The sequence below is a fragment of the Gorilla gorilla genome, chromosome 18, assembly GCF_029281585.2.
Source record: "Gorilla gorilla gorilla isolate KB3781 chromosome 18, NHGRI_mGorGor1-v2.1_pri, whole genome shotgun sequence".
Taxonomy (NCBI): domain Eukaryota; kingdom Metazoa; phylum Chordata; class Mammalia; order Primates; family Hominidae; genus Gorilla; species Gorilla gorilla.
Window position 1 is genome coordinate 8,919,053 of NC_073242.2, and position 17,152 is coordinate 8,936,204.

The 17,152-nt window shown below is 40.8% G+C and overlaps 1 protein-coding gene and 1 pseudogene across 1 annotated transcript in view; both read left to right on the forward strand.

Moving 5' to 3' along the window:
* The window catches only part of RBFOX1 (RNA binding fox-1 homolog 1), a 2,483,553-nt gene that overhangs the window by 30,347 nt on the left and 2,436,054 nt on the right, over positions 1–17,152 (forward strand). The gene's annotated exons all lie outside the window — the stretch shown is intronic.
* LOC115931014 (small ribosomal subunit protein eS1-like) lies at positions 1,221–2,416 on the forward strand (annotated as a pseudogene).

Sequence of the window (17,152 nt, forward strand, 5' to 3'; positions counted from 1 at the left end):
CCAGGCTGGAGTGCAGTGGCACAATCTCGGCTCACTGCAACCTCTGCCTCCCAGATTCAAGTTACTCTCCTGCCTCAGCTTCCCGCGTAGCTGGGATTATAGGCACCTGCCACCATGCCTGGCTAATTTTTGTATTTTTTTAGTAGAGACAGGGTTTCACCATGTTGGCCAGGCTGGTCTCAAACTCCTGGCCTCAGGTGATGCACCCACCTTGGTCTCCCAAAGTGCTGGGATTACAGGCATGAGCCACCGCACCAGGCCAATTTTCTGTATCTTCAATTCCAGCCATCCTTATGGGTATGATGTGGTATCTCATTGTGGTTTTGATTTCTGTTTCCCTGATGATGAATTTCATTGAGCATCTTTTCATGTGCTTATTGGCCACTTATATGTCTTCCTTGGAGATGTGCCATATTTTCATATTCAAAAATGAAAGCACAGGTCCACACAAAAACTTGTACATGAATAATTAGAGTAGCATCACTCCTAATAACCCACAGAGGGAGTTAATCCAAATGCCCATCACCAGATGAAGAGATACACTGAATGTTGTCTACCCACATGGTGGAATATTATTTGATCACAAAAAGGAGCAAAGCACATATGCTACAGCATGGATGAACCTTCAAAACAAATGAAAGATCACATTCTACATGATTTCATTCAGATGGAAATCTATAGAAATAGGAAGTTGATTAGTGGTTGCTCAGGGTTGGTAGGGGCATGGGAGGATAGGGGGTGTTAGCTAAAGGGTATGAGGTTTCTTTTTGAGGTGATGAAATGTTCTAAAATTGACTAGTAATGTTTGTGTATATCTCTGAATATATTAAAAACCATTGAAATGTAAAAAATGCAAAGAAAAAACAGCCCAAGTTGCAATTTTATTCAACACTTGATTGGCTTTAAAAATAGATTCCAGGCTGGGCATGGTGGCTCACACCTGAAATCCCAGTGCTTTGGGAGGCTGTGGTAGGAGGATTGCTTGAGGCTAGGAGTTCCAGGCCAGCCTTGGCAACATGGCAAGACCCTGTCTCTACAAAAAAAGAAAAAATAAATAGCAGCTGGGTGCAGTGGCTCACACCTATAATCCCAGCACTTTGGGAGGCTGAGGTGGGCAGATCACTTGACATCAGGAGTTCAAGACCAGCCTGGCCAACATGGTGAAACCCTGTCTCTACCAAAAATATAAAATTTAGCCTTTTGGTACTCTGAGCAGCACCATGGCGGTTGTTAAGAACAAGTGCCTTATGAAAGGTGGCAAAAAGGGAGTTAAGAAGAAAATAGTTGATCCATTTTCTAAGAAAGATCAGTATGATATGAAAGCACCTGCTATGTTCAATATAAGAAATATTGGAAAGACTTGGTCACCAGGATCCAAGGAACCCAAATTGCATCTGATGGTCTCAAGGGTCTTGTGTTTGAAGTGAGTCTTGCTGATGTGCAGAATGATGAAGTTGCATTTAGAAAATTCAAGCTGATTACTGAAGATGTTCAGGGCAAAAACTGCCTGACTAACTTCTATGGCATGGGTCTTACCTGTGACAAAATATGTTCCATGGTTGAAAAATGTTCAACAATGATTGAAGCTCATGTTGATGTCAGGACTACCGATGGTTACTTCTTTCTTCTGTTTTGTGTTGGTTTTACTAAAAAACACAACAATCAGATACTGAAGACCTCTTATGCTCAGCACCAACAGTCTGCCAAATCCAGAAGAAGATGATGGAAATCATGACCTGAGAGGTGCTAACAAATGACTTGAAAGAAGTGGTCAATAAATTGATTCCAGACAACATTGGGAAAGATGTAGAAAAGCCTTGCCAATTTATCCTCTCCGTGATGTCTTCATTAGAAAAGTAAAAATGCTGGAGAACCCTGGGTTTGAAAGGCGTGGAGCTTCGTGGTGACGGTAGTAGTTCTGGAAAACCCACTAGGGATGAGACACATGCCAAAGATGAATGAGTTGATGGGTATGAACCACCAGTCCAAGAATCTGTTTAAAGTTCAGACTTATAACAGTGGCAAATAAAAAGCCCTATTTGTGAAAAACAAACAATAAACAACAGCGAAAAAAGCAAAATTAGTCTGGTGTGGTGGTGCATGCCTGTAATCCTAGCTACTCAGGAGGTTGAGGCATGAGAATCACTTGAACCCAGGAGACAGAGGTTGCAGTGAGCCAAGATTGCATCATTGCACTCCAGCCTGGGCAACAGAGTGAGACTCTCTCCAAAAAGAAAAAAAAAAAGTATGCAGGCTTGGTGGCATGTGCCTGTAGTCTCAGCTACTCTGAAGGCTGAGGTGGGAGGATGGCTTGAGGCCAGGAGTAATTTGAGCCTGCAGTGAACTATGATTGTGACACTGCACTCCAGCCTGGATTGCAGAAGAAGACCCTGTCTCTTATGCATACATACATACACATACACATACATACATACCCAGGCTCTACCTCTGGTGATTCTGACTCAGTAGGGCTGGATATCCCCTACAGATCCTGCTGTTTAGCCTGGTCTGGGATCCACTTTTCACTGGGAACTGAGACACTGGCTGTGAGCCTTTCTGTCCTGAGATGTAGAGGTCATGGTGACACAGGTTCAAGCTTAAGGAGACCTGACTGTGCGTTAGGTGTTGTGCTGAACATCATCTCTTACTCTCACAGCAACGTCCTTAGAAGGTCGATGATGTGTCCCTGCTCTACAGATGATGAACTGAGCTTTCAGAGGAGTTTAGCTTGTTCAAAACTTATTCTTCCTATTGGAAACTTTGTACCCTTTGACCAGTGTCTCCTATCCCCTACCTTTCCTGCACCCCAGCCCCTGATAACCACTGTCCTACTCTCTATTTCTGTGAGTTCAACTTCTTTAGATTCCACATGTAAGTAAAATCATGCAGTATTTGTCTTTCTGTGCCTGGCTTATTTCACTTAAGACAGTGTCTTTCAAGTTCGTCTATGTTGTTGAAAATGACAGGATTTCTTTCTTTTTTAAGGGTTAATAGTATTCTGTTGTGTGTATATAGTACATTTTCTTTATCCTTTCATCCACTGATGGACAGTTAGGTTGATTCTATATCTTGGGTATTGTGAATAGTGCTGCAGTGAACATAGGAATGTAGAGATCCCTTCAACATATTGACTTCAATTTTTTCTTGGTCTGTACCCAGAAGTTGGGTTGCTGGATTATATGCTTTGAAATCTATAGCACAGCAGCGTGACTATAGTCAATAATAATGTATCTTTCAGAATAACTAAGAGGGTACATTTCAAATGTCTCATCATAAAAATTTTCAGTAAATTAGGGGATGGACATGTTAATTAGTTTGATCTAATCATTCCACATTGTATACACATATGAAAACATCACATAAATGTGTACAATTATGATTTGTCAATTAAAATAACGTTAGTTAAAAAAATAAGTAACTTGTTCAAAGCCCCAGTTGGGATTGATGGAACTGGAACATGCACCAAGGCTGTTGCTCTCAGGCCCACAGAGTACTTGGTCCACGAATGTTGAAAGCCCTACCTGAGATTTCTACTGAGATCAGTGTAGGGATTCAATATCTCAGAATCGTCCCATCCTCCAGGGCCCACAAGTTCATGACTGCTGCCTCTACCGCGACCCCACTGACCTGAAATGTGGCCCCTGCTTTCATTTCCGGGAGCATACAACACTTACACCAAGCGTTGATGGGTTTTGTTGACTTCATTTGAGATGTGGGGCCATGGAAAGGTTCCCATGATCCTTGCTTGGTGTTGGCCAACTCATTGACTTCTCTCCTTTGACGTCACCCTTCCCTTTTCTACGCACCTCCTCCGTCATGGATTGCTCTTGGAATTCTGAGCCCTGGTTCCTTTATTTTGCAGATAACCTTCACTCTTCTCTGCAACGAATCCCAAAAGTGTGTAGTTGAGCTGACTTCAAGGTGCTTGACACGCAAGAGACTCCACAAATGGGATTCGGCCTCTGGAAAGTGGTGGTAGTTCCAGATTTATGTGGATGTTACTTTGTTTTTCCCTATAAAATCTATTCTTTAAAGTATCAAGCTCTTGGCTCCTGGCTGCAGTCCTTTGCTGGTGGCAGTGGGCTGGGTACTGCCACCGGGGAGAAATGCTGCCCACTTAGAGAAAGAGAAACTGGTTCTCTTTAAGAGGCAGAGGGAGGTTTCCAGTGCCAGTTTGTTTGGAGGCAAAATGTCTGTTGTGTTAAAATTGCCCAAACTTGGGCTGGTGCCTTGTGTGTTTAGAGCTCAAAGCCACGACTGTTTTCTTTTTTCTTTTTTTTTTTTTGGTGGTTGGTTTTCCATCCTTTTGCTTGGCAGGTTTCTGCTAATAGCTTCAACCTCAAGAGTCGCATTAGACAGACACTAATAGCACCTACTATGTGCCAGGCACTGGAGATAATATAATGATGAAAAAGATAAACATGGCACTTGGAAAAGAGAGTCTAGTTCCCACTCTCAGCCCATCCCAAAGAGAGGCCAGAATTGGGCTTCCAAAGATCTCAGATACCCTTGCATCACCTCCCTGAAGAGGGCGGGTGAAGCTTTGGTGTCTGAAGAGAATTTGGCTGGACAATCCCCAAGGTTTGGAACGATGGGAAGGAGCTGCCATCTGTGTTTAAGGTGAGAAGCGGGGGAGTGGTGGATATCAGAGGAAGCCAAGATGAAGAGAAGGTTTTTGTGAGTTCCTATGCATAGTGGAGACCTGTTATAGTGAGGGTCCCTGGGGCTGAGCCTGTGGGTCAGTGGAATGATGCTGTGAGGAGGGTCTTGTTATAGCAGATGGCCCAAAAAAGGCTGATGGATCATGAGCAGCTGGAATAATGGAGAGTTCGGGGGATGTAGTTCCTACCTGGCTTTCCAACAGTGTGTAAGCCCAGAATTCTTACATAAGCCCATGGAGAAGGGGAAGGAATGCTGGTAATGACAAGATTGAATTCCCCACCTGCCAGGCATCCAGGGACTCGAGCAGATTTAACTGAAGTTACAGAAATAGGAATGTGACATTTCCTACATCCGGGTGTGCTGGAGCAAAATGTATTCCCTCTCAGGTTTGTGGGGAAGGAGAATGCTAACAGACAAGACTTCAGGTTTTCGCTCTTAAACCTGGTACCTAGAAATGCATTTTCTACTGGATGCAGACAGAAGCTCCATATAGACATATCCATCGCTGCATCTCTCATGCCTTGTGTTCTTCCTAATTTTCCCTTTTTAACCCACAGAAGAAGAAGGTTCCAGCATCGCTTCTGGCCTCTCAAGAGTGAGTTAAGTGGTCAGGTGGGGTTGCTTATGCCTGTAGTCTCAGCCCTTTGGGAGGCCGAGTTGGGCAGATCACTTGAGGCCAGGAATTCAAGACCAGCTTGGCCAACATGGTGAAACCGTTTGTCTACTAAAGATAGAAAAATCAGCCAGGCGTGGTTGTGGGCGCCTGTAGTCCCAGCTACTCTGGAGGCTGAGGCATGAGATTCGCTTGAACCCGGGGGGTGGAGGTTGGAGGGAGCCAAGATTGCACCACTGCGCCCTAGCCTGCTTTAGAGCGAGACTGGATCTCAAAACTAAACAAAACAAAAACAAAGAAGAGTGAGTTAGGATGAAAGCTTCCAAGTCTCTCTGCCCCTTTCATACGTCTCCTCCCTGGTGAGCAGAAGAGTTGAATTTATTGGCAAGACTGAGGAAATGCTGACTGTATTTCTGCCATGTTCACTTATTAGTGGATGGGTTATTTTGCCTAGACTATGGCCGCAGGAGCCACCTCTCAGTCCCTCGCATAGGCACCAGGCTTTTTTAGGGCAAGCAGGACAGGTAAGATCTGTCTCTGGCAGAGCTAGCCAGGTCTCCTTACCCTCTGTTTCCCTTTCTGCCTGTGACTGAATGGGCATGTCAGGGTCTAGTAAGGGATCCAGGAGGAGGAAGCCTCATTAACTTCTATTCTGCAGCAATTGATGGCCGCCCAACTTGAACAGTGGGGGCTGATCACCTCATGTACTAAGACCGGAGATAGCTGATGCCAAGGTTGGGTAAATTAGTAGCTTGAGATGTTAGGTTCTTCATTTGAGGTTTCTATGCTGCTATTGCCTTCTGCTTTTGGTCACAGAGGCTGCCACAATCCGCCTGTCAAGTCCTCATGTGACAATATCCAGAGACGGCAAGGAAGAGGTACAGTGTATTCCTGCATGTTTCTTAAAAATTTTTTTTGATAGAGAATAATTGTACACATTTATGGGGTCCATGTGAGATTTTGGTACATTTGTGCAATGAGTAATGATCAAATCAGGGTCTTTGGGATATTGATCACCTCAAACATTGATCATTTCTTTGTGTTTGGAATATTTCAAATCTTACTGCTGTTTAAAAATATACAATAAATTCATTTATCAGGATACAAAATCTATGTACGCAAATCAGTAGCAGTGCTATACACCAACAGCAACCAGGCTGAGAATCAAATCCAACCCTTTTATAATAGCTGTAAAAATAAAATACTTAGGAATATACCTAACCAAGGAGGTGAAATACCCCTACAAGGAAAACTACAAAACACTGCTGAAAGAAATCATAGATGACACAAACAAATGGAAACACATTCCATGCTCATGGATGGGTAGACTCACTATTGTGAAAATGACCATACTGCCAAAAGCAGTTTACAAATTCAATGCAATTCCTATCAAAATATCATCATCATTCTTTATAGAACTAGAAAAAACATTGCCAAAATTCATTTGGAAGTATAAAACAGTCTGCATAGCCAAAGCAAAACTAAGCAAAAAGAACCAATCTAGAGGCATCACATTACCCAACTTCAAACTATATTACAAGGCTATAGTCACCAAAACAGCATGGTGCTGGTATAAAAATAGGCACATGACCAATGGAACAGAGTAGAGAACCCAGAAATAAAGCCAAATACTTAATAGCCAACTGATCTTCAACAAAGTAAACAAAAGCAAAGTAAGGAAAGTACACCCTATTCAACAAATAGTGCTGGGATAATTGGCAAACCACGTGTAAAAGAATAAAACTGGATCCTCATCTCTCACCTTATAGAAAAATCAACACAAGATGGATCAAGGACTTAAATCTAAGGTCTGAAACCACAAAAATTCTAGAAGATAATATTGGAAAATGCTTCTACACATTGGCTTAGGCAAACAGTTCATAACCAAGAACCCAAAAGCAAATGCAATGAAAACAAAGATAAATAGATGGGACTTAATTAAACTAAAAGCCTCCTGCACAGCAAAGGAAATAATCAGCAGAGTAAACAGATCACCCAGAGAGTGGGAGAAAATTTTCACAAACTGCATCTGACAAAGGACTAATGTCCAGAATCTACAGGGAACTCTAATCAGCAAGAAAAAAATAATCCCATCAAAAAGTGTGCCAAGGACATGAATAGGCAATTGTCAAAAGAAGATATACAAATGGCCAACAAACATATGAAAAAATGCTCAACATCACTAATTATCAGGGAAATGCAAATCAAAACCACAATGCAATACCATGTGTAAAATAAAAATAGGGCCAGGCACCGTGGCTCACGCGTGTAATCCCAGTACTTTGGGAGGCTGAGGCGGGTGGATCACGAGGTCAGGAGTTTGAGACCAGCCTGACTAACATGGTGAAACCCCGTCTCTACTGAAAATACAAAAATTAGCCGGGCATGGTGGTGGTTGCCTGTAATCCCAGCTACTCAGGCGCCTGAGATAGCAGAATTGCTTGAACCCGGGATGCGAGGTTGCAGTGAGCTGATATACTCCAGCCTGGGTGACAGAGTGAGACTCCATCTCAAAACAACAACAACAAAAAGCAAAAATTGATGTTGGCATGGACGTGAAAGAGAACGCTTTTACACTGATGGTGGGAATGTAAGCTAGTACCACCACTATGGAAAGCAGTATGGAGATTCCTTAAAGAACTAAAAGTACATCTACCATTTGATCCAGCAATCCCACTACTAGGTATCTACCCAGAGAAAAGGAAGTCATCATATGAAAAATACACTTTTGCACACATGTTTACATCAGCAAAATTCACAGTTGCAAAACTATAGAACCAGCCCAAGTGCCCATCAGTCAATTAGTGGATAAAGAGAATGTGTTATATATATATATATATATATATATATATACCATAGAATACTACTTAGCCTTAAAAAGGAATGAAATAATGGCATTCATAGCAACCTGGATGGAGTTGGAGAGCATTATTCTAAGTGAAGTAACTCAGGAATGGAAAAACAAACATTGCATGTTCTCACTCATAAGTGGGAGCTAGGCTATGATGATGCAAAGACACAAGAATGAAACAGTGGACTTTGGGGGCTCAGGTGGAAGTGGGAGGGGGTGAGAGATAAAAGACTATATACATTGGGTAAACTGCTCTGGCGATGGGTGTGCCAAAATTTCAGAGATCACCACTGAAGAACTTATCCATGTAACAAAATACCACCTGTTCCCTAAAAACTATTGAAATAAAAAAAAGAAATATATGATAAATTGTTATAGTCACTTTCTATGATATTAAACACTAGATCTTTTTCCTTCTATTATATGTTTTTATACCCATTAATCAACCTCTTTTCAAACCCCTCCTCTTCCCAGCCTCTGGTAACTATCATTCTACTCTTTATCTCCATGTTATCAATTTTATATAGCTCCAGGGCACACAAGTCCATAACTGCGGTCTCTATCCCTGACCCTACTGACCTGAAACATGGCCCCTGCTTTGATTTCCAGGAGCATAAGCCGCTCATGTAAGTGAGAACATGGAATAGTTTTCTTTCTGTTCATGGCCTAGTTCACCTGACATTATGACCTTTAGTTCCATCCATTTAGCTGAAAATGACAGGATTTCATTCCTTTTTATGGCTGAATACTATTCTATTGTGCGTATATTCCCATTTTCTTTATCCATTCATCCATTGATTGACACTTAGATTGATTCCATATCTTGGCTATTGTAAATAGTGCTGCAGTAAGTATGGGGGTACAGGTATCCCGTTGATACACTGATATCCTTTTTTTTGGATATATACCCAGGAGTGGGATTGCTGGATCATATGGTAGATCTGTTCTTAGTTTTTTGAGAAATCTCTGTGCTTTTTAAAATAATGGCTGTACTAATTCACATTGTCACCAACAATATACAATAATTTTCTTTTCTTCAGATACTTGCCAGCATTTGTTGTGCTTTGTCTTTTTAATAATAGCCATTCTAACAAGTGTGAGATGATATCTCTTTGTGGTTTTGATTTGCATTTCCGTGATGATTAGTGGTGTTGAATATTTTTTCATAAACTTGGTGATTTGTGTAACTTCTTTTGAGTAATGTCTGTTTATTTTTTGATAGTTTCTTTTGCTGTGCAGAAGCTCTTTCATTTAATTAGATCCCATTTGTCAATTTTTGCTTTTGTGGCAATTGCGTTTGGCATCTTCACCATGAACTCTTTGCCCATCCCTATGTACCGGATGGTATTGCCTAGGTTGTCTTCCAGTGTTTTTATAGTTATGGGTTTTACATTTAAGTCTTTCAGCCATCTTGAGTTAATTTTTATATATGGTGTAAGGGAGGGGTGTTGTCTTTTCACTCTGTTGATTGTTTTCTTTGATATGCAGAAGGTATTTAGTTTAATATAATCCCATTTGTCTGATTTTGTTGCTTGTACTTTTTAAGTGTTAGCTGTACAATCTTTGTTCTCAAGCATTTCTCCTGTGTTTACTTCTAGTAGTTTTATAGTTGTGGCTGTTACGTTTAAGTCTTTAATCGATTTTGAGTTTATTTTTGTAAGTGATGAGAGGTAAGGGTCTAGTTTTATTCTTCTGTATTTGGATATCTAGTTTTCCTGGCACCATTTAATGAAGAGGGTGTCCTTTATTCAATGTATGTTCTTGACAGCTTTCTTGAAAATCAATTAGCTGTAAATACGTGGATTCATTTGTGGGTTCTTTGGTCTGTTTCCTTTGTTTTTGTGTCTGTTTTAATACCAATGCACACTGTTTTGGTTACTATAGCTTTGCAGTATATTTTTAAATCAGGTAGTGTGAGGCTTCTAGCTTTGTTCTTTTTGCTCAGTATTGCTTTGGCTATTTGGGGTGTTCTGTGGTTCCATATGAATTTCAGGGTTTTTTTTCCTGTTTCTGTGAAGAATATAATTGATAGGGATTATATTGAATCTTTAGATTGCTTCGGGTAGTATGGTCATTTTCACAATATTAGTTATTCCAACCCACGGGCATGAGATGCTTTTCCATTTGTTTGTGTCCTTCTCAATTTATTTTATCAGTGTTTTGTGGTTTTCATTGTAGAGGTTTTTTGTTTTTGTTTTGTTTTCCCATCCTTGGTTAAGTTTATTCCTAGGTATTTTATTTTTGTAGCTATTGTAAATAGAATTACTTCCTTGATTTCTTTTTTAGCTTGTTTGTTAGTGGTATATAGAAACATTACTGATTTTTGTATGTTGATTTTGTGTCCTGAAGCTTTGCTGAATTATACGTCCGTTTTTTAAAAAATTATTTTTTATTTTTTATTTTTTGAGATAGAGTCTCACTCTGTTGCCCAGGCTGGAGTGCAGTGGTGCAATCTTGGCTCACTGCAACCTCCACCTCTAGGGTTCAAGCGATTCTCCTGCTTCATCCTCCCAAGTAGCTGGGATTACAGGCACCTACCACCATGCCTGGGTAATTGTTGTATTTTTAGTAGAGACAGGGTTTCACCATGGCGGCCAGGCTGGTCTCAAACTCCCAACCTCAGGTGATCCACCCACCTTGGCCTCCCAAACTGCTGGGATTACAGGCATGAGCTACCATGCCCAGCCTAATTTATCCGTTTTAAGAGTTTTTTTGGTGGAGTCTTTAGGTTTTTCTGTTTACGAGTATAAGATTATGTCATCTGCAAAGTGAGACAATTTGACTTCCTCTTGTCCAGTTTGGATGCCTTTTATTTCTTTATCTTGTCTGATCACTCTGGCTTGGGTGTCCCATACTGTGTTGAATAGGAGTGGTGAAAGTGGGCATCCTTGTCTTGTTCCAGTTCTTAGAGAAAAGGCTTTTCAATTTTTCCCAGTGAGTAGGATGTTAGCTGTAGATTTGTCATATATGCCTTTTCTTATGTTGAAGTGTTCCTTGTATGCCTAATTTGTTGAGAGTTTTCATCATGAAGGAATGGTAAGTTTTACTGAGTGATTTTTCTGCATCTGCTGAGATGATCAGATAGTTTTTGCCTTTCATCTTGTTGATGTGATGTATCACATGTATTGATTTGTGTATGTTGAGCCATGTTTGCATTCCTGGGATAAATCCCAGTTGATCATGGTATATTATGTTTTTCATTCATCATTAGATTCGGCTTAGTAGTATTATGCTGAGAATTTTTCCATCTGTGTGCATTAGGAATATTGGCCTGTAGTTTTGTCTTTTTGTTGTGTCCTTGTCTTGATTGGATATCAGGGTAGTGCTGGCCGTATACAATGAGTTAGGAAGAATTCCCTCCTCTTCAATTTTTGGGAATAGTTTGAGAAGAATTGGTGTTTGTTTTTCTTTATAAATTGGGTAGAAATCAGCATAAAAGCTTAGTCTAGGGCTTTTCTCTTTTGGGAGACTTTTTGTTACTGATCCAAACCTGCTATTCATTTTGGGTCAGTTCAGGTTTTCTGTTTCTTCCTAGTTCAATCTTGGTAGGCTGTGTATGTCTGGGAATTTATCCCTTTCCTCTAGGTTTTCCAGTTTGTTAGCATACGGTTGTTCATAATAGCCTCTAATGATCCTTTTTATTTCTTTGGTAACAGTTGTAATGTCTCCTTTTTCATTTCTGGTTGTATTTATTTGGGTCTCCTTTCTTTTTTTTTTTTTTTTGGTTAGCCTCAGTAGTGGTTTATCAATTTTGTTTAACTTTTCAAAAAACCAACTTTTATCTTGTTGATTATTTGCGTTTCTTTTTTGTCTCTGTTGCATTTGGTTCTGCTATGTTATTTATTATTTTTTCTTTCTAGTAATTGTGTGTTTGATTTGTTCTTGCTTTTTGAGTTCCTTGAGGTGCATCATTAGGTTGTTTATTTGAAATCTTTCTACTTTTTTGGTGTAGGCATTTATTGCTTTAAACTTCCCTCCTAGTACTGCTTTTGCTGTGTGTCATAGGTTTTGCATGATGTGCTTCCATTTTCTGTTTTAAAAAATTTTTTGATTTCCATCTTAATTTCTTCATTGACACAATGATCATTCAATAGCATGTTTAATGTCCATGTATTTGTACAGTTTCCAAATTTCTTCTTGTTATTGATTTCAAGTTTTATTCCATTGTGGTCTGAGAAGATATTTGATGATTTTAATTTTTAAAATTTTGTTGAGCCTTGTTTTGTGTCCTAACATATGGTCTATCCTGGAGAATGTTCCATGTGTTGATGAGATGATTGTGTATTCTGCTGCTGCTGGATGAAATATTCTGAAAATATCTGTCAGGTCCATTTGGTCTAAAGTGCAGCTTAAGTCTAATGTTTCTTTGTTGATTTTATATCTAGATGAACTGTCCAATGCTGAGAGTAGGATATTGAAGTGCTCAACTATCATTATATTGGTCTCTATCTCTTCCTCTAGATTTAATAATATTTGCTATGTGTGTCTGTATGCTCTTATGTTGGTTGCATGCGTATTTAGAATTGTTATATTTTGTGGCTGAATTGATCCGTTTATTACCACATAATGACCTTCTTTGTCCTTTTTACAGTTTTTGACTTAGTCTGTTTTATCTGATGTAAGTTTAGCTACTCATGATTACTTTTGATTTCTGTTTACGTGGTATATCTTTTTCAGTCCCTTCACTTTCAGTCTGTGTGTGTCTTTACAAGTGAAATGAGTTTCTTGTAGATGTTGTTGGATCGTTTTTTATCCGTTAAGCCTGTCTCTATCTTTTAGGTAGGTAATTTAACCCATATTCGAAGTTATTATTGATAGGTGAGGACTTATTCCTGTCATTTTGTTCATTGTTTTCTGGTTATTTTGTATATCCTTTTGATATGGTTTGGCTGTGTCCCCACTCAGATCTCATCTTGAATTCCCATGCATTGTGGGAGGGACCCAGTGGGAAGTAGTTGAATTGTGGCGGCAGGTCTTTACCATGCTATTCTTTTGATAGTGAATCAGTCTCATGAGATCTGATGGTTTTAAAAGGAGGAGTTTCCATGCTCAAGCTGTCTCTTTGCCTGCTGCCATCCCTGTAAGATGTGACTTGTCTCTCCTTGACTTCCACAATGATTTTGAAGCCTCCCCAGCAATGTAGAACTGTAAGTCCATTAAACCTTTTTCTTTTGTAAATTTCCCAGTCTTGAATGTGTCCTTATCAGCTGTGTGAAAATGGACTAATGCAGTAAATTGGTACCAGAAGTGGGGTGTTGCTAAAAGATACCTGAATACGTGGAAGTGACTTTGGAACTGGGAAACAGGCAGAGGTTGGAACAGTTTGGAGGGCTCAGAAGGAGACAGGAAAATGTGGGAAAATTTGGAAGAAATTTCCTAGAGGCTTGCCCAAAATGCTGATAGTTATATGGACAATAAAGTCTAGGCTGAGGTTGTCTCAGATGGAAATGAGGAACTTGTCAGGAACTGGCACAAAGGTGACTCCTATTATGTTTTAGCAAAGAGACTGGTGGCATTTTGCCCCTGCTGTAGAGATTTGTGGAATTTTGAACTTGAGAGAGATGATTTAGGGTATCTGGTAGAAGAAATTTCTAAGCAGCAAAGCATTCAAGACATGACTTGGGTGCTGTTAAAGGCACTCAGTTTTATAAGGGAAGCAGAGCATAAAAGTTTGGAAAATTTGCAGCCTGACAATGCAATAGAAAAGAAAATCCCATTTTCTCAAGAAAAATTCGATCTGGCTGCAGAAATTTGTTTAAGTAATGAGGAGCCAAATGTGAATCCCCGACAATGGGGAAAATGTCTTCAGGGCATGTCACAGGTCTTCATGGCAGCCCCACCCATCAAAGGCCCAGAGGCCTAGGAAGAAAAGATGGTTTTGTGGGCTGGAACCAGGGACCCCTACTTTGAGCAGCCTAGGGTGCCTGAGTCCTAGCCACTCCAGCTGCAGCTAAAAGGAGCCAAGATACAACGTAGGCTGTGACTTCAGAGGGTGCAAGCCCCAAGCCTTAGCAGCTTTCACATAGTGTTGAGCCTGTGGGTGCACAGAAGTCAAAAACTGAGGTTTGGGAACCGCTGCCTAGATTTCAGAAGATGTATGGAAATGCCTAGATGTCCAGGCAGGAGTTTGCTGCAGGGGCAGGGCACTCATGGAGAACCTCTACTAGGGCAGTGCGGAAGGGAAATGTGGGGTCGGAACCCCCACATAGAGTCCCTACTGTGGCACCACCTAGTGGAGCTGTGAGAAGAGGGCCACCATCCTCCAGACCCCAGAATGGTGGATTCACTGACAGCTTGCACCGTGTGCCTGGAAAAGCTGCAGACACTCAATGCCAACCCGTGAAAGGAGCCCCTCCTTTCACCTCCTGGTTTTATTCCAGGAGGGGGGGTTATACTCTACAAAGCCACAGGAGTGGAGCTGTGGCCTTTATTCTCCCAAGGCCATGGGAGCCCACCTCTTACATCAGCATGACCTGCATGTGAGACATGGAGTCAAAGGAGATCAGTATGGAGCTTTGAGATTATACTGCCCCACTGGGTTTTCGGCTTGCGTGGGGCCTGTAGCCCCTTTGTTTTGGCAATTTTCTCCCATTCGGAATGACTGTGTTTACCCAGTGCCTATACCCCCATTGTATCTAGGAAGTAACTAACTTGTTTTGATTTTACATGCTCATAGGTGGAAGGGATCTGCCTTGTCTCACATGAGACTTTGGACTGTGGACTTCTCAGTTAATGCTGAACTTAGTTAAGACTTTGGGGGACTGTTGGGAAGGCATGATTGGTTTTAAAATGTGAGGACATGAGATTTGGGAGGGGCCAGGGGCAGAATGATATGGTTTGGTTGTGTCCCCACCGAAATCTCATCTTGAATTCCCACATGTTGTGGGAGGGACCTAGTGGGAAGTAATTGAGTCATGGGGGCATGTCTTTCCCATGCTGTTCTCATGATAGTGAATAAGTCTCACAAGATCTGATGGTTTTAAAAAGGGTAGTTTCCCTGCAGAAGCTCTCTCTTTGCCTGCTGCCATCCATGTGAGCCATGACTTGCTTCTTCTTGCCTTCCACCATGATTTTGAGGCTTCGCCAGCTACGTGGAAACGTAAGTCCATTAAACCTCTTTCTTTTGTAAATTGCCCAGTCTCAGTCAGGTATGTCTTTATCAGCAGTGTGAAAACAGACTAATACACCCGTGTTCCTTTTTTCCCTCATTATTTATTGTTGCAGTTTGGTGGTTTTCTTTAGCGGTGACATTTGAATCCTTTTTCCTTTGTGTGTCTGCTCTACCAGAGAGTTTTATACTTTCATGTATTATCATGATGGTAGATAGTGTTCTTTTGCTTCCCAATGTAGGACTCCCTTAAGCATTTCTTGTAGGACCACAACAAACAAGACCCAAACAGTCTTTTGCTTATCTGGGAAATATTTTTTTCTTTTTTGTTTTGTTTTTTAGGCAATGGAGTCTCACTCTGTGACCCAGGCTGGAGTACACTGGCATGATCATAGCTCACTGCAGCCTTGAACTCCTGGGCTCACATGATCTTCCTGCCTCACTCTTCCGATTCTCTGGAATTGTATATGTGAGCCACTGTGCCAGGCTCCTTCATTTTTGAAGGACAGCTTTGCTGGGTATAGTAGTTTTGGCTTAGATTTTTTTTTTTTTTTACTTGTGGTATACATACCCTTTTCTCATAGCCTGTCTGCTGAGAAATCCCCTGTTAGCCTGATGGAGATTCTCTTATAAGTGACTTCATGCTTTTCTCTTGCTGTTTTTATAATTTTCTCTTTGTCTTTTGACAGTTTTATCATAATGTGCCTTGGAGAAGGCCTTTTTGGGTTGTATTTATTTGGGAATCTTTGAGCTTCCTGTATTTGGATCTATATCATTTGCAAGACTTAGGAAGTTTTCAGTTATTATTTTATTAAATAGGTTTTCTATGCCTTTACCCATCTCATCTCCATCTGGAACTCCAAGAATTTCAGTATTTGGCCACATATGTGTCCCATATGTCGGGTAGCCTTGCTTCATTCTTTTTTCTTTCTTTTTGTCTGACTGGATTATTTTAAAAGACTAGTCTTCAAGTTCAGAAATTCTTTGTTTTGCTTGATCTAGTCTATTGTTAAAGCTGTCAGTTATCTTTTGTATTTCTTTCAATGATTTCTTCTCTTCCAGGATTTGTGTTTGGTTCTTTGTTATGCTGTCTATCTCTGTTGAATTTCTCATTCAGATCATGAATTGTTTTCCTGATTTTTTTGTATTCATTATCTGTGTTCTCTTATATCTCCCTGAGTTTCTTTAATATCATTATTCTGAAAATTTTTTCAGGCATTTCATAGATTTTCTTTTCATTGGAATCTGTTGCTGGAGAATCATTGTGCTTCTTTGGAGGTGTTATGTTTCCTTTTTCATATTTCTTGCATCCTTATGTGACTATCTGTGCCTCTGACATAACCGTCACTTCTTCCAATTTTATGGATTCACTTTTATAGGGGAAAGACCTTTTCTTATAGCTGTATCTACAATGTTCATTGGGTATCACACTTTGGCTTTGATTCTGGGTAGGTACAGTGGTATAGTCTGCATATGATTTATTCAGCTGTAATTGGCATGAAGATGTCTGTGAGTTTTTCAGTGGCTTAGACTGCAGTTTTTTTTTTGTTGTCGTTGTCGAGATGGAGTCTCGCTCTGTCACCAGGCTGGAGTGCAGTGACATAATCTCAGCTCACTGTAACCTCTGCCTCCCGGGTTCAAGCGATTCTCCTGACTCAGCCTCCTGAGTAGCTGGGACTACAGGTGCCTGCCACCACGCCTGGCTAATTTTTGTACTTTTGGTAGAGACAGGGTTTCACCATGTTGGCCGGGCTGGTCTTGAACTCCTCACCTTGTGATCTGCCCACATCGGCCTCCCAAAGTGCTGGGATTACAGGCGTGAACCACCACACCTGGCCAGACTGCAGTTGTTATTGGAGGCTGTTGTGAGGTTTTGCTGAGGATGGGGATGCCAGGAAGTCTTGTCCTTCGGCATCAC